The sequence below is a fragment of the Pteronotus mesoamericanus genome, unplaced genomic scaffold (assembly GCF_021234165.1).
Source record: "Pteronotus mesoamericanus isolate MK-2021 breed Mesoamerican mustached bat unplaced genomic scaffold, CSHL_Meso_final contig_82, whole genome shotgun sequence".
Lineage (NCBI taxonomy): Eukaryota > Metazoa > Chordata > Mammalia > Chiroptera > Mormoopidae > Pteronotus > Pteronotus mesoamericanus.
Window position 1 is genome coordinate 20,669,726 of NW_026555265.1, and position 19,398 is coordinate 20,689,123.

Sequence of the window (19,398 nt, forward strand, 5' to 3'; positions counted from 1 at the left end):
AAGAACAAATTTGAATGAATTACGCTAGCTGACTTTAAGATTTGTGATAAATCTACAGTAGTCAGTAAAGTATACTATAGGTCTAAAGATAAATAAGATCAATTAAATAGTTAGAGACTCCAGAAATAAGCTTACATTTTGATTAATATTCAATTAATTTAATTAATTTTAAAATTTTTTAAAAGATTTTATTTATTTTTAGAGAGAGGGGAAAGAAGGGATAAAGAGAGAGGGAGAAAACATCAATGTGTGGTAGCCTCTCGCATGCCTCTTGTGTTGAAGCCTCTCTAAACTGGGAAGGTCCACTTGGTGCTCACGTAGATGAAAGAAGATACGTGGAGCCTTGACATGACTTTATTCAGGAGGGTAACACAGGCTACAAGCCCATGTCCAGGGAAATCACACAGGCCACAATGCCCGTTTCCATGCTGCAACACAGACCACAAGCCTGTGTGGAGGGAGTCACACTGGCCACAAGCCCATGTCCAAGTCGGTACCCCTACTCCCCACCTCATCCAAAGCTCCTATTCCTTAAATACTAGCCTTAAAGAAGCAGATTACAGGCCAGAAAGTGAAGTAACTATCATGAGCTGCACATTCGAGCCTACTCAAGACTACAGGGCAGTTTATCATACCCAGGGCTCAAGGTCGTGAGACCTGGGTGAAAGCTGTGGGTCCACTGTTTTATCAGACTCCTCCAAGGTTGTGAAGAGCTGCTACCTCTGGTTACCCACACATCTGGGTGAGGGAGCCAGATGTCCTCCACCTACTCTATACCGCCCCACCAGGGACTTGGCCCACAACCCAGGCATGGGCCCTGATTGGGAATCAGACCGGCAACACTTTGGTCCGCAGGCCTGCACTTAATCCACTGAGCCACACCAGCCAGGGCTAATTTAATTAATTTTTAACAGAAGGGACAGAACAATCTATTAGGAGAAAAATTTCTATAAAGAAATTTTCTTTATAGAAATTTTTCTTTATAGGAAAAAAGTACCAAAAAATTCAAACTGAAACAATACTTAGAAATTAATTTAAAGTGAATTAAAATCTTGAATGGAAAAGTGAAAAATATAAAGCTAAATCTATGAAACATAAGAGAACATTTTTGTGACTTGAGTGCAAGGTAAGCTTCAATATAGAAGACACAGAAAGAAATAATGATTAAAAAGTGATAAATTAAACTTCATTAAACTTCGTAAAAATGTAAAACTTTTGTCCTTTAAAAGGTTCTATTAGGGAAATTAATAAGCCCTGGCCAGGTAGCTCGGTTGGTTGGAGCATCATCTCTTTACACCAAAGTTGTAGGTTTCACCCTCTGTCAGAGTGCATACAAAAATCAACCAGTGAATGCATAGATAAGTGGAACAACAAATTGATCTTTCTCTCTCAAAAATCAATATAAAAAGTAATAAACTATAGAATAGGAGCTACTATTCACAAATACAGTACCCACCAAAGGATTGGTATCCAGAATTTATAATAAAATCCTTATTCAATAATAAAGTATAAAATAAATCAATATATATGGACAAAATATTTGAACAGACATTACATAAACTTACACAAATGGACATGAGCACATAAAAATCCTCACAATCATTAGTCATCAGGAAAATGCAAATTAAAACCACAATGTGATACCATTACACAACAGTTAGAAAAATTAAAATTCAAAAGAATGGAAACTCCAGATCTCAATGAGGCTGACGAGCAACAAGAATTTTATAGTGCATTATTTGTGATATTATAAAATGATATAACTACCTGTGGTATTATAATAGTACAGCTACATTTGGTAATTTTTAAAAAATCTAAACACACATGAATCTATGAATCTATGAATCTTCTGAATTACTGGTCTGGGAAAAACATTCAGTATAACTTTTGGTTTTTATTGCTAGTTTACAATACTTATTTATTACTGTTGTTACTGAAAACTTCCTCTTCGGAAGTTTATAATGTCCTCCATATTTCTTCATCTCTAAATCTTGTGGCTATCTTTACTGCTGTCCAGATGTACCTTGATGATTTCATCATTTGTTTTCTTCCTCAGATTACTTTTTGCCTTTCTACTTAGTGTTTTTATTGTCAACTTTGATGACCTATGTAACATTCTAGCACCGTAATTTCTTGACTTTCTCTACTGCAATGACTTACAGTTAAAGAGTTGCCATCTGTCAAATCTCCATCTCAGAGCTTGCCTACGATTAGAACTTGAATTATTTTTCTGTACTGTATAGTTTCAATTCTCTCCATTTTCAGCTTTCCCATCTGTTCTAAGGCTTTTTGATTCTTTGCTCTCATTGTGACCTCTGATCCTTCAGCACCTGCTCATTTTCCTGGCCTTTTTCTTTCTTCACTTGTTGGGACCTAGCACTGGCCTTGAAACTGGAGACCTCCCATAAATGTTTGTTAAATTGAATTGAATCTGTTCACCTCCTTCGTTTGCCTGTATATTGTGATCTGTCACCTCATAATCCCCTTTATGTCATCCTAGAATCACTCATTCCTTTGGCCTGTACTGGATTCTGAAACCTTTAATCACAGGTATCTGTGGTTTCCTTTGTTTTCTCTTGTACCTTGTAGAAAGTTGATTCATAGAAAGCCCATACATGTGACTAATTACGTATATTACTGTAACTATGCTCACAGAGCCCTAGCTATACCTCAGTAGTCCTTATAGTCATCTTGTGTTCATTCTCTATTCTTTACAGCAGCTTTTCTAATATTTTTAATTTCTTCAAATCTCTTGTTCACATTACTTTTCTTTTTGGAGAAAAAAATTGACTGTCCTCTTTTTTAGCTTTAATACTTCAGTGCTTCATCCCTTTTCATTCTGGCTTCTACAATAGAGAAAGTTTTATCAACCACTTCCCCATGCCTGCCCATTGCATTTCAATAGTTTACATTGGTTTCTTTTCGTCTTTCTATGAGGTTACTTAAATCTCTCTCAAAAAACAAATACTCTTTTACCGCTCCCAAAATATTTTTTTGATGGTACCTTCCCTCTATTATCTCTGAGGAGTTAAGTATCAAGTCCGTACTCACTGCTTCTATTTCTTCAACAATTGTAAATTCTTAGCCATTGACTTCTTAACTTTTTAAGTCACACCATTTGTTGAAACTGCTTTTAAGAAAGCCACCTGTGACTTTTTCACCAAAATCAACACCTCCCACTTCACACCCTCCTGCCCCAGTTTTCTTTCTCTTCGAATTGCCAAGGCAAGTGATATTATTCCTCCCTATTCCAAAATCTTATTTTGGCCATGGCTTCTATACATTGATTTCATTTTAGCTTGTACTGTTATTTTCTTATATATCTTCTTCATTTATATTTTTTATTTTCCCCTCTTCTCAAAGTTCTATTCTCTCTGGCTCCTCTTTTTAAAAGGTTGATGGCTTGTCATAGTAGTTGCGCTCACTTAATTCAAATACCTCTCCCTTACTATAAATGAAGATATTTTTAAACAAAGAACTTATTTCAAATGTAAGGAGAAATCAATTCAATATTTAAAAGAAACTGTATTCTGTTTCTTGATGGTTAATTTAATATCTCTCTCTCACACACACATACACACAAATAGAAACTTATTGAATTATATGTTATACTTGATCATAACAAGCAAGTAATTCAATTTTTGGCAATATATCTGTCCCAGATTGGTACTGGTGAAGTCTTTCATTCCTAGTACCCCAGTTTCAGTTCTTCTGTATCTCCATCTTCTATTGTCCTGTTTTCTGTCCAGTTTTGGGACCCATATGTTCTAACTCTTTTGGCATTCTCTGTCTGGAATTTCTAGAAATGTAGTGCATTTTCTTCTGTGCCCAGCAACTATATTTCTACTGTGATAATCATTTCAGTTTATAATTGCTATTGTACAAATCCAAGGAATTTCTACACTGTGGTTCCTGATCTTTCACTTTCAAATCTTCCCTGGCAATAGAAGCTAAAATTAAGCAAATGCTGCTCACTTGCTATTTGCTATAAAGATTAAACTACTATAATTAGGTACTTTATGTTCAGTGAATCCAATTTGTTCCCATCAATTCACAATATCAATTCTAAATTCTTCTTCAAAGTTTTCAAAATTCTTCACACTTGACCAAACTTATGTATCAATCTTATTTTTATTCCGACACACAGTCTCCTTTTGCCACTGTCCCTGACACAGTATGACAATCCTTGTCAGCAGACCTTCTCTAACGGAGTTTCCGTTGCCTCAATTGCTTCTCCCTCTTGGCCGCACCATTATTAATTCTATGTCTTATTCATTGTCAAACTCAAGTCCCAATTCATCAGAAAACCACTCTTCAATTATTATACCTTTTTGGTCATCCTTTTCTCTGGTAACATTTACTCTGCACACCACTGAGTATTTGGTCACAGATATTGTATTTTTTTAAGGACATTATAACTGTTCTGCTGTCAGGTACTTTATTAAATAAAAATATATTGGCAGAAGAGAAGTAGACATATTCAAGTGCACATTTACAGTACCTAAAATATTATATATTAAGAGAATTTCCTGGGTGCCAGCTGCTACCCTAAATTTTCTTAATCCTCACAACCACACTCTGCAATTGTTGTTATTAAACCCATTTAATAAATGAGAGCTGAGGTTCAGAGAGTTTAACCCCCAAGGTCAGAGAGCTAATCAAAACCAGCTATGTTTGATTGCAAAGCCCCTAATACTTCCATTATACCTGGAAGATTTTATATACTTGTGATGTGATTGTTTTTAAAGGAAAAGACTCAGTTGGTTTAATATGATGTCAAGTATTTATGTGTAAATATTCTGCCTAACTTTGATCCTATACTCTGAAAAGAACTTGTTTTTTCTGTTATATTTGTTGGCAGGCAGTAGCTTTTCTGGCCTGGTCTAGTCCTGCCCCAGAGTGCTGCTTCAACCTGTGGAGTCCACGTAATTGAAGTTCAGGTGTGTATTATTTAGTGAAGGAACCTAAAGATCAAATGATTGACAGGAAACTGTCAAGAAAGTACTGGAAAATGTTTATCTCCTAATGACAAGCAACAAAATAAAACTAGAATATCTTGAAAACCTATTAGTATTATTTGGATGAATTGATTAAATTATTGGTGTTTTAGTAATAACATCTCTTCAAAGGGAACATTGCAATATTTGCCACATAGATAATGTGGAGAATAGCAAATGGGAATAAGTTTAAAAGAAGTCATATAAAAACTTCCTGTTGTACTTTGTGCAAATAAAATATGTTCTCACCCTTAGGGTGGAGAAAAAAATTAAGAAAACTTCACAAGACAAAAAAGTATAATGTAAGCAGAAGAACTGGGTCAGGGAAGTACTATTTATTTTATTGCATCAGCTATAACTATCCCTGAGGGTAATAATATATGGAAGAAAAATCTTGTAGCATAGAAATAGTATAACCATGAGGTTATTAGGTCAAAAACCTTCAAAGATAATGTAATTATGTCAGTATATCTGAATGACATTTTACTTCCAGAATGTTAAATGAAAGTACAATGGATGAACAAAAGAATTTAGAACATTTTGGAGACTGTATACAGCTTAGAACTTCTGTTGCTTTCTTAGAAAAGTTGATTATCATTATGCAATGTCACCAGAGCTTTTAAAGAGAATATTCTGTTTTTCTTTCCTGTTAAATGCTTATCTCTTGTGTTATTAGAAAAACAACTTGAATTATCTTTTCCTAGCCCTAGGTGAACTCTTATGGGCCTGTGTGAACATTGTGGGGTTTTTTTTGCAACTTCCTAGATATGAGGGCCTATAAGGTCTTCCCACACCTGAAACATTTGCCTCCAGCTCATGGTATGAAAGTCCTCACCAGATCCCCCTTGTGTTTTGTTTCCAATGACCTTCACAGCAATGCAGACATGGGGAGTTGTTTATATCTGTCATCCTTTATTGTCTACATCATTCTGTCAGCCACAGAGACAATTTTTTAAAGAAAAGAAGGCCTCAAGTTAAAAAAGAAAAGAAACTTAGCTGATATCAAGGGACTTTAAGGCAAATAAGAACTTTCTATATGAGAATAAAGGAAGAAACATGACAGAGATGACAAAAAGACATATCTTTCTGTCAACAGTCTCACTTTAGTTCCGCTGAGATCCATTAGCAGCTGTGAAGTGTGAAAATTAGGAGCTAAGGCACAGATGATATTTTAAGGCTGAGAATGAAGTAAGCTTTCACATTTTCTTCTCACATCCCTTTTATTCCATCAAATGTGTTATTCGTGCTACTTTTTAATGATTTCTCAAAAGATTCAAATATTGCCCCAAAAGGCTAATGAGGAACGACCTGGTTTGGAGTGATAGCATCAGGGGCCTGTTTCCCAAGAGAATATTTCAAGGGGACTGGAAAGGAAGCAGATGTTTTCCTTCAACAACTGAGGCTGGAGAGCTCCCATCACTCCCTTCCTAACCACATGCTCTAGGCCGCAAGGCTGTACTCCCTTCTTCTGCTTTCATAGGCACAGCAGCATGTCATAATTCAAATCCTGTCTTGTTGACACAGCTTGCTTCAGCTGTTCACATAGCAAATTGTTTGTTCACTGAAATCGAAGACACAGCGGATCTTTGTGGGGTGACTAAAAGGAACTGCAGATTTCTGGATGATGTTTGCAGTCAAGCCGACTGCTGTGTGGGGGTCCAGAATCATTACACAAACATGTTTACACTCCTTCCATCCCAGCTACATATGGGATGTTTCCATCGTTGTTATTCACATACCACACGTTAGTGAAAACAAGGCCTGTGCATCATTTAAAGAACCTCACAACATTACGAAAGCAACCTAATCAATTTGCTCTCTGCACCAAAAACGTAGCCTTTTCAAATGAGGGAACACATGTGAAGAGGCAAAGGCAACAAGGACTATTATGAGGGAGATAAAATCAATCTTTTAATAGAGCATTGTCAATCACAATCTATCATTGGCATCAGCTTTGAGTAAACTGAACACTTAGTGTATCATGTATATTTAGTTATTATTGGGGACAACTTGTTCAGGTTATTTACCCCCAATACACTATTTTATTTTGGGTATTTGTCACATAATTTGAACTTGGCCTTGGTTAGCTCACGGCATGAAGGCTTAGTGGACAGAGGCCCGACCTAGATAACCATGCCCTTGTCTCATCCCAGCTGCACAAAAATCATGCAGCCTGAGTGAATTCATTTTAAGACTTGGTTTCCGTATCTATAAAGGAAAACCAAAAGTATCTCAAAAACTCATATAAGTTTTTAAATTTCATTTTCTCTAAGTTAGTGCTTGGTAAGCGACGCTGAAAATAGTACAACTGCAATCTAATCATTTTACAAACAATTACAAATACTTTTCAAAAACAAAGTCCATATGCCTAATTTCCTCTGCTCTTCTAAAGCTTATATGTTCAAAGAGAATATTTTCGCATGAAAAATGGGTAATTTTGCATAATCAGCTCTCACTCTTTCGTCTTTCATTTTGCTCTGATTATTCAAGTCCAGGACTCTACACATATTCTGGTTGTTATTTTTGGTCTCGAGTCTGCCTGCTTTTGCCTTCTGTGCTCCTCCAACCAACTCCTTTACATCTTTAAAAAATCTATTTCATCATTTCATTCTCCCTTCCCAGGTATCAAATACTTCTCTGTTGCCTGTCAAAGCAAGTCAAAATTTTTGATCTAGCCTCCAAAGCCTTCATATTTTTCATTATCAAATTTTATAAACACCTCAGAATTATGTACCAGAGCAAGGTCAGTTTTTCTTCACTGAATGAACTATGTCATGTTTATTTGTCTGTGGTCCTTTTTTTCTCCCTCAGGTCACTTACCTGCATTGAATATTTTTTTCTCTTACATTTGACTTAACGGGGTTCTTTTCATCCTTCAAAGTAAAATTAAACTACTTCAGGCTGCTCCTTCCAGGATCTCATAGATCTCTCCTGTTTCTCTTACTTCTCTGTACATTAATAGACAAAGGTGACGTTAGGGAGACAAATGTTAGTGCCTCTCCTTCTCACCCAAGTTTGAAACCAAAGAAGGAAAGTGGGGCTTGAAATATCTTTATTATTAGGAAAGATTGAATTGGAAGTTGTAGAACTGAGACTGCAGGGAATTTGGCATCCATTATTTCAGCCCAAAGTTGGCCAACCACACCTTACAGTCTGGCAGACTGCTGCCTGGGGCTTATGCTCCTTGCCTATACTTGGCTGCACAAGATAAGACAAGGAGGAGGAGGTTGAGCTCTTTCTTCTACATTTCCCAACCAGACAAGCCTCCCCTGCTCCCCTGGAATCAGAGAGAAGCCATCGACACAGTAATCTATGTGAAGTTATTCTAAGAAGTTATGCATCTATTTCTTGGTCAATATAAAAGATCACTTTGTTAGTGTTTTACACATCCAGCAGGCCTGTGAATAAGATCATTTCATTCACCATCATCTTGGTATAGAGAGGCCATAGGAACTTAACTCTTGCATAGATCAATTAGCCTATGGTAAGATGGGTTTTATTATATGTCATTTTGCTTAAAATCATGGAACCCATTGGCAAACTTAAATGAGGATTTACTATATTAACTATATCACCCTGATTAGATTTTAAGCTTTAAGAAACATGAACCTGCATTTCTTTTTCATTCCTCATAGTACTAGGCTTATAACATCGATTAAAAACTAATTATTTCCTGATGGTTTAAGAAATTCAGCTATTATTTAATTGTTTTTATAATTAAAACGCATGTTGTGAATTTGTGTACATGGTGAATGTGAACAAAAGTAAACATAATCTTTGCAGGTGGCAATATTCTTGATGACAGTTATGTGCACTCTAAGAGAAGTGCATACAAAGGAAAAATGAGTCATATATAAAGAATACTTTTTGTAAAAACAGATGGTTTTACTACAAGATATAACTACTGAAGCATGTTTTATATCTGATAGAGTATGCTAAGCACAGCTAAGGGTATAAATAACAGACAAAACCGGCAACATTTTGCTGGTCTTTGCGTGAAGGAGGTAAGTCAAAGTCTTTATCATCTGCCTTAATGGCACATTAATAGTCATATATTTTACTGGCATTATTGAGAAAAGAAGGTTATTTTTTAACTACAATGTGACAGGCTTTTCTGGTGTTACAAACTTGGAATGAACTTGGAAAAGAATAGCAATGTTTAAAGAATTACACTATTTTTTTTAATGTTAAGATGTGTCACAGTTAATATATATTAAAATAAAGTTAGATGTCTTTCAAGAAATAATTGCTCTTGGATAACTTTTATAACATTATAAAATTTATTTTTCTAATATTTCTCATAAAATTTTAAAATTTTATTCCCTTTCCACTTGTATATAGCCATGCTTTTCTAATATTTATAGAATATCTAATGAGGGAGAGACAAAGAAGCTCTAAAAAGTTATATATATGATATAATGTATATTACTTGTTTAAAATTTTATATAGTATATATTTATGTATTTGCAGATGACAAGATACTGTATATAGAGGTGCCTAAAGATTCCACCAAGAAACTAGTAGAACTGATAAATGAATTCAGTAAAGTATCAGGATACAAAATTAATATACAGAAATCAGTTGCATTTTTATACACCAATAATGTATTATCAGAAAAGGAAATCAAGAAAACAATCTCATTTACAATTGCTTCAAAAAGAGTAAAATATTAGGAATAAATTTAACCAAAAATATAAATGACTTGTACTGGGAAAATTATAAGACACTGAAAAAAGAAATTCAGGAAACTACAAATAAATTGAAGCATATACCATGATCATGGATAGGAAGAATTAACATCATTAAAGTGCCCATACTATGCTAAGCGATCTATATATTCATCTCAATTCCTTTAAAATATCTATGACATATTTCACAGAACTAAAACAAATATTCCAAAAATGTACAGAACCACAAAAATGGAGCCCTGTATGGAAACAGTGATCTTGAGGAAAAAAAAAGAACAAAGTTGAAAGAATTATGCTACCTAATATCAAACTACACTATAAGACCATAGTAATCGAAACAACATGGTACTGGCATAAAAAGAGATACATAAAACAATGGAACAGAAAAGAGAACCCAGAAATAAACCCACACCTTCATAGTCAATTAATATTTAGTGGAAGGGGCAAATACATATGATAGACTAAAGAAAGTTTATTCAATAAATGGTGTTCAGAAAATTGGGCTAATACATGCAGACAAATGAAACTAGGTCACCTTCATATATCACACACAAGAATAAATTCAAAGTGGATTAAAGACTTAAATTTTAGACTAGAAACAATAAAAACCCTGGAAGAACATATAGACAGTAAAATCTTGGACAACGCTCATAGCTCTGTTTTATTTGGTATATCTGCTAAGACAAGGGAAACAAAAGAAAAAAATAAACAAATAGTACCACATCAAACTAAGGTTTAGCACAGCAAAGGAAACCATCAACAAAATAAAAAGACAACCGACAGATTGGGAGAACATATTCACCAATATAGCTAATAAGGGGGTTAATATTAAAATTTTATGAAGAACTTATAAAATTCAACACCACAAAAACAAACAATACAATTAAAAAATAGGGAAAGGACCTGAATAGACACTTCTCCAAGAGGACATACAGATGGCCAATAGACGTTAAAAGATGCTCAGCATCACTGATCATCAGAGAAATGCAAATTAAAACCACAGCAAGATACCATCTCACACTTGTCAGAATGGCTATTATCAATCAATCAACAAACAACAAGTGCTGGTGAGGATGTAGAGAAAGGGGAACGCTTTTGCACTTTTGGTGGGAATGCAGACTGGTGTAGCCACTGTAGAAAGCAGTATGGAAATACCTCAAAAAAATTAAAGATGAAACTGCCTTATGACCCAGAAATTCCACGTCTGGGAATTTATCTGAAGAAATCCAAAACACTAATTGGGAAGAGTATACATCCCTATGTTCATTGCATCATTATATACAATAGCTAAGATTTTTAACGAGCCCAGATTTCTATCAGTGTATGAGTGGATAAAACAACTATTGTACATTTACACAATGGAATACTACTTGGCAGAAAAAAAGAAGAAAATATTACCTTTTGGGACAGCATGAATGGAGCTGGAGAACATTATGATAAGTGAAATAAGCCAGTTAGAGAAAAACAAATACCATATGATTTCACTCATATGTGGAACCTAATGAACAAACTGAACTAACAAGCAAATAAAGATAGACTCATAGATCGAGAGCAGGCTGACAACTCTGGGGTGTGGGAGAGGGTTAGAGGATAGAGGGATGGAGAGAAAAGGAGAAATTACTTGTGGACACAAACAACAGTGTAGTGATTGTGTGGGAGGGGTGTGGGTGGAGGTGGAAGAGTATATAAGGGGGCTAAACAGTAATGGAAAAAACACAATAAAAATATGCTATTAAAATGCAGTAAAACAAACTACTAAAAGTAAAAATAAAAGTAAACAACAAAAATAAAGTGTCTTTTATATGTAAATTTCATTCTATGTTATATATAACTTTTTCCTAAATGACATTCATTTTTTTCTTTGGAGAAAAGTGGAATTGTGTTTTTTTTCTATTTACTGAGGGACGTTGTAACTAACCAACAACTGAGCAGCCTCTTGGTAAGACGTATAAGTAGCTGGGTATTACTCTAACATGCAGTTCTCCAGTGGAAACTCAGGTCTCTCATATCCCTAAGCCTTTCTCATACGTAATAAAGGAGTCTCTAGGGTCTTCTAGCAAGTGTAACTAAATTTTAGGTTATGCCGTTGAAGAAGAAAATATGAAGTTCATTATATACTAGTAATTGGGCATAAATTGAGTTAAAAAAATATATTGCTAATGGGACAATGGGCACATTTTTCTCTTTGTGTGGGAGGGGGTTTAGAATTCTGGCTATGGCATGCTGAGTAGTCTTCCCTGCCCTCACCCACTGGTGTTGCTGTTCTTAATCCCAGGAACCCGTTACTATGTTACCTTACATGGCACAGGGACTCTGAAGATGTGATTAAATTAAGGACATCGAAGTGGAGATTATCCTGCATTATCTGGATGGGCTGATGTAATTACAAGGGTCCTCTTAAGAACTAGGCAGAATTGTCAGAATTAGAAAATGTGACAATGCAAACAGAAAGTCATAGTTAGGGAGTGATTTGAAGATACTCTGCTCCTGACGTTGAAGATGAAGGAAGAAACACCACTGGCCAAAGGATACAGGTTGTCTGTAGAAGTTGGAAAGTAAAACTCCTAGAGTCTCTAGAGGGTACTCACTTCTACCAATGTTATGGTCTTGGCCCAAGTTTACACATGTCACACCTCTAATCTCTAAAACTGTAAGATAAAAAATGTGAGTTGTTTGAAGCCCCTGAGTTTGTAGTCATTTGTAAAAGCAGTAATAAAAAACCAATACACTAACATTTCTTTAGAAATAAAGGAAGACCCAATTATAAGCTAACTTTATAATAACATGTTATTAAAACATGTTATGTTAAAAAATTTACTAATATTTACCAAAGTTTTAATATATTTGCAACAAAAGTTATGCAAAAATAAAATTTATTTTAAGATATTTTTCCGATTATATTTTTTCCTCTATTAATATTTTCCTGGTTTTCATCAAAATATGGACATAATTGTCGTATCCATTTAAAAATTTTTCCTGAACACCAGATAAATGCCTTTTTAAAAATTTGTAGTTCTGGTTGACTTATTTGGTGTTTCACTTGCACAGGCTCATTTCACTTTCTTTGCTTAACCAGGCACATCTTTAATTTCGATCAGAATATTGGCCACTCAGAATCACGTTATGGTTCAGTGTCATTTGTATCAATTCTTTTTGTTAAAGGATTATTTATAGTAAATTAAATGAAAGCAGTGAAAATTTCAGCAATATTGAGCCAGAAGGAGTTAATTTTTAAGGCTTCACTGTTCCCATATTTCCCTCTGTAATTGCTGCTAATTATTTTTATGTTGTAAAGAAGCAATGATGATCAAAGCACAAGGTCTTTCTTAGGGATTCATGACTGGCTGGCTTTGCATCGGGCCATTAACCCCAGTCATTAATACCACTGGAAATGCATTGTGCTGAGGTCATTATTGTTAATAACAGAGTTGTATGAAAACATTTACACACATTTGAGAGTAAAACTGTTGATTATTTTCTGCCTGTACAAGTTTTGTGATTGAAAAACCTAAGAGTGATAAAGTTTGGCTGAGAGAGAAAAATAAATTATATTTCAGTTGAGAGGAATGTGATATGTATTTAACATATATGCAATATGATATCATATGTGTATATATATGCACACACATATATTTTAATGCTTTATGAGAACATAGAAGCAAACATCTTTACTTTTTATCCTTGGACTGTGTAAACATTCTTAATTTGTGAATATATTCTATAAGTTGAAGATTTTAGAGACTGCCATTTCTAATTATAGTTACATTCTTAATTTTGAAAAATATCAAGCAAATATACTTTCTTTTCTCCTGTTATATAACTGTTCCCCCTTAATATCTCTGAGAGAATGAATATGTTTATTTAAAAATTAATTATCCATTCAGTTACCAATCAAAAATCCATTTTTTATTTCCCAGTTATAATTCCTTAAAATAATGACAGTGGTGACACTATAACTGTCACTAAAAATGTTTTATTTTATTTTAAAAAATACTCTGTATTCATATCACTAAAGTTCTCACCAAAAGAGTATCCACAATGTAAGTTATAAAACTGTTTGGGGAAAATTAAATAGCAAACAACTTAAACTATTTCCTGAAGTTCAAGGGCCACTGTAATCAAAGAACAACACTTGAAAGTTTATTTTAGTTAAGTTTCCATAAGGTGCAACATGTTGTCCTCAGAAAGAGTTGAGAGACAAGGAGAAACAATATATTCAAATTGAAATTTAGCAAAATTCAAGAAATTTTCTTCCTTTTACTCCCTTGTAAATTAAAAAAAAATCAGTCACTCTTGATGTTTAACTTACTAAGAAAGTTAATTTTCAATTTAAATTGTTAAATTTGTATTTTTAAGACTATTAATTGTAATTGCTATTTAGTTTTTGCCTTTTATATTCTCCTATATTTAAAAGTCAAATACTGAGAAAAATAAACAAAAGGGAGACAGATATGACTAATGGGAGATTTCAGATTTGTTTTAAAAAATTTACTGCGTATAATGGAATTGGAAAGAGGTAATATAACTGAAATCATCATTTACCATACAAATGCAAGTTGAAAAAAATAACAAGCATAAAACAACTTGGGTGCAATATTCTTAAACTTAAAGATAGTAGAAAAGTAGTGATTCAATCTGTATTTCTCAAATTATTGCAAATCAATGTAATGTGAATTAGTAGAAAGATCTATCCTCATTTTACAGATGAAAAATAATAGCTCAAGTAACTAATTTAATGGAGGTAAGTCACTTACAGAACAGCAGAACTAGGATTTCAGTTACTCACAAGGCATTTTGCCTTATTTTACTTGGCCTTATCACAGAAAAATGTTCACTGTTGTATCTTTTTTAAACACTTTCTATAGATACATGAGTGACAGTAACACCACAACTATTTCAGTAAATGGTATGATGGTTAATCTTATGCTATTGTCATTAGGGTCCTCCTGCCCACCACCATAGGCAAATTCTGGAGGTAGATATTTGGTGAGAAAAGAAAGGAGTCTTTTTTCAAAGGCTACATAATTTTGGAAGAATGGCAGACTTCTACCTCAGAGCCCATTCTCTCCAAAACATCTGAAGAGAAACAACTGTCACCCTCTGCCAGGCCAGACCAGTCTGAGGCTGCACCTGGAGTCCCTTCTTTCACTTAAAAATGCCATCCTTTAGGAAATGTAGGTGTCTACAGCACAATCATCCAGGTGGATTCCCAAAGAAGAAAAAAAGGCTGAGTTTCTGCCATTCTTCCATTTAAGCCTCCTGGCCCATAAGTCCATGCACTCTAGAAGCATCCAGCTTCCCAGTCAATCCTGTCCTTTTTCAGGTTAGACTGGCAGATCTGCACCTCCCTCTGCCAGGTCTCTGCCTGGGGATAGGGAGATCTGTCGCATGCCCTGCTAGGTTGTTTACTGTTGCCTCAAGCAACCTCCTCCTATGGTCTCTGCCTTCTCCTTCCAGTACCATGCCAGTATCATTATAACTTAGCTGGGCCATGGTGCCCAGATGTTTCATACAGAAATCATTCTGGATATTTCTGTGAAGGCGTTTTAATGGGTGAGGTTAACATTTAAAAGAGCAGACATTAAGAAAAGCTGATTATACTCCATAACATGGGTGGGTCTTATCCAATTGGGTGAAAGCATTGATAGAACAAGGACTGACTTCTCTCGAGCAAGAAGGAATTCTGCCAGTAGTCTGTCTTCAGAGACTACTTTGCTCTTTCCCGAGTGTCTAGCTTGATGATCTGCCCTGCAGATATTTGATTTACCAAGCCTTCACAATCTCGTGAGGCAATTCCTTAAAATTTCCCCTACCTCATTCTTAAAAAAATGTGTGTGTGTGTGTGTGTGTGTGTGTGTGTGTGTGTACATGTGTGAATATGTATAGACACGTCCTGTTCTGTTTCTCTGAAGAATTTCAATTAATACAAACGGGTAAAAAAAAAAAAAGGAAGTGGTGTGACAAACCAAAAGTAAATAGAAAGAAGTGCAATATGAAGAACAGAGCATGAGACTGAGAATATCTTTTCATGGGCATTCTAAAGGGGTCCGTATCCCTACTTTTAGAAACAAACAATCAAACAACTCAACACCACTAAAGCCTCTGCGCAGAGTGTGGGTTGACATGAAGATCTAGTGATATTTTATTGATGATTTCTTGGTGACTGATATGCTAAAACTCTTTATGTTTGATATACCTAAATTTGTATTTACTTTAAAAAAATCTAGAGTCACATGTGGTTTAAGTTTAAAAATTCTTAGAAAATTCTTACTAGAATCATTTTTGAGAAGAATGTGTATGATGGCATTTGTATGTAATGGTATATATGGAAATGATAGCTAAGTAGGTATATGTGGAGGTTGGGAAAGTGTATCTTTTGTGATACATATTTTATAAAGCCTTATTTCCTACAAAATTAACTTGCTTTAGAAAAAAACTGAAGTCCCTTTAGTAACCTCTCATCTCTCCTGGATTCCTCATATTATTTCAGTTCTATCTAATTATACACACACACGCGCGCGGACACACACACACATGCATATTCATATTTATCTGAAGGGTGGCTCATTTGAAAGGAAATTTACTGTATACCTTACTTTTCTTTAACAGACCACCCATATATGCTTCAGAAATTATTATGCTTATGTAGTTGCTTAATAGTTATTTCTCTGTAACAATCTCAATGGTCAGAAGGTTTCCTCAAGAGAAGAGCATCATGGGTAAGGGGTCTTGTTTGGAATGGCAGCATCTAGAAGAAAATCAGATTACCTGATTCATCAACTTTTCAATAAGGAAAGGTAAATTCTCTTTTTAACAGTTATTTTTCAATTACAGTTTACATTCAATATTATATTAGTTTCAGTTTTACAACATAGTGGTTAGATAATCACATACTTTACAAAGTATTTTCCCTGATATTTCCAGTACCTACCAGAAACAATACAATTATTATTAATTATATTCCCTATGATTTCTTCTTTTAGAATGAAATGATACTTCTACTTCTTGTTATGCCTATATATTTAATCTACCATTATATTGCTAAATTGTATCTCTAAAATATTTCCAGTGGTGAAAAAGAGAAAAAAAGTGAGATAAATGAAGATAAAAGGCAGAAACTCTAGAGGAATAATTAAGATTCTTTTCACCATAGACACTTTCCTCTAGTTTGTGTATATAGAATGTCTGTTATGGATTTAAAAGGAGGTGTTTTTAGACCCACATCTTGAAGTATCTGTGGGGCAGATATTACACAAATTGTTTCCATTTTTAGACCCCTCACTTTGAATGCTACCACTTGGCTGGCTTTCTTTGAAATTTCTATTTCATTAGAGCATTTTCAAGATGGACACTTCTCCTTAGGAATAAATATAGATGGACAGTAAAAGTCTTCAGATTGATGTCTCTTCCGCAATTATTTTATAGAACAGAAAAGTGGCAGGGTTCATGTTCATTATTTTATTTTCTGTAATGTCTTTCACAAGAAGAGTTCAATTTGATAATTTGATAATGGGTTAGGATGATGTTCAATTAAAAGTAAAGCATTATTCATGGTAATTAAGGAATTGAAGTGAAAAGTTTTCATTTCAGAATGGCACCAAAAGCAAAATTTTATGTAAATAGCATTATCTATCCTTAAGATGCAGGCATTCTTTCCTACGAGAGCAATTTTCAAGTAATATTTTTTGGTCGCTACTTCATTTACAAATGTAACAAAATCATCCATAACCTTACCACCCAAAATAAAATGTTTTTCTTTTTCTCTTCTTTCCAAATTGTGCTTAAACTATAAGATTATCTTATATGTATATAGATATTTAATTTTTTATTTAATCTTTATTGTATTTTTCCATTACCATTTAGTCCCCTTATACCCCTTACCCCCCCCCAGCAATCACCACACTGTTGTCCATGTCCATGAGTCCTTTTTCCATTTTGCTCAATCCCTCTACCCCCTCCCCCTCAATAGCTGCTATTCTGTTCTCCATCTATGAGCCTGTCTCTGTTTTTCCATTCAGTTTGTTCATTAGGTTTCACATGTAAGTGAAATCATATGGTATCTGTCTTTCTCTGACTGGCTTATTTCAATTAGTTTAATGTTCTCCAGGTCCATCCATACTGTCACAAAAGGCAAAATCTTTTTTTTTAAGGCCGTGTAGGATTCCACTGTGTAAATGTCCCATAGTTGTTTTAGCCATTCATCTATTGATGGGCACTTGGGCTGCTTCCATATCTTGGTGATTGTAAATCATGCTGCAATGAACATAGGGGTGCTTATGTTCTTTTGAATTAGTGTTGTGGTTTCCTGTGGATATATCTCCTGAAGTGGGATTGCTGGGTCAAAAGGCAGATCCATTTTTAATTTTTTGAGGTACCTCCATACTGCTTTCCACAGTGGCTGTACCAGTCTGCATTCCCAAGAAGAGTGCAAAAGCATTCACCTTTCTCCACAGCCTCACCAGCACTTTCTGTTTGTTGATGTTTTGATGATAGCCATTCTGGCAGGTGTGAGATGGTATCCTGATGTGGTTTTAATTTGCGTTTCTCTGATGATTAGTGAAGTTGAACATTATTCAAAGTATTTTCACATTCATTATTTCTAGTTTTCTGTTTTTCATAAAGATAATACAATTATCTCCTAGTTTACAGATGTATTAATTAAGTCTCATGCAGACTTGCCTGAGTTTTCACAAGTAAAATGGTGGTAGTTGAACCAGGACTAAAACCTAAATTTCTGGTTCACAAAATGTCATATGTGTCATGAATTATTAAATTTATTCATACAAATAAGCATAAGCAATGCCTTAAGAATTGGAGCAGAATTAAAAACTCATCATTTGAAGCCTCTAAGAGGTCCCTCTGCTTCATTTCTGTTTCTTTGGCCATTGTGGCATCTTCTTTTGTTCCAGGACTTTTGATCCATGCCACCACATATGTGTCATCACTTTAGTGCCCCCAAACAAGTATTACAATATGAGCAACTTCTATCCCCCAAATTAACAGTTATTTATTTCTTTACACATCCATTTATTTAGTGCAGTAAAGTTTCTAACAATAACTCCTAAGCTGAATAGCCCCTGGAAATCTCAACAGATCAAAGAATGAATGAGCTAAGCTTGTAGGAATGGGGTGGGCAACAAGCATAAGAGGGGAGAGAGAACAGTAACTGTCCAGAAGGGCAGTTAGATTGTCACATTAATCAACCTTAGGCAACTGAACTCCTTGGGACAATGATTCAAAGTGAATTCCCATTCCAGTGGGATCAAATCCTGCTCACTGATATATTTCATTTACCCTCAGATTGTCATCTGGTCCATCTGTTTTAGAACAATGCCAGTGCCTTGGGGGTAGAGAACATAATCAAATTTGAGTCAAATAAAATGCTTCATTATTAGGGTTCCTATATAAAAATAGGATCATAAGTTTTGTGTGTAGGCAACAGGGTATAATCCAGGAGAGAAAGTCATTTCTCATGATCAACTTCAATATCAAGATTTCAGAAAATTAAGGCAAATGGGGAGAGAGAAAGAACAAGAGTCACTAAAATGTCCCACCAGCAGCTCTAGACAAAGAAGTTTTGAGTAACAGATGCATCCTCTAGATGGTGGTTACAGGACCAAAAGTGAACCCACATTTGAGAGTAAATGAGGAGGAACATGGTAGGCTCATCTACGAGAGAGAACTTGATGTTTCAGGGCCAAGATAAGTTATGG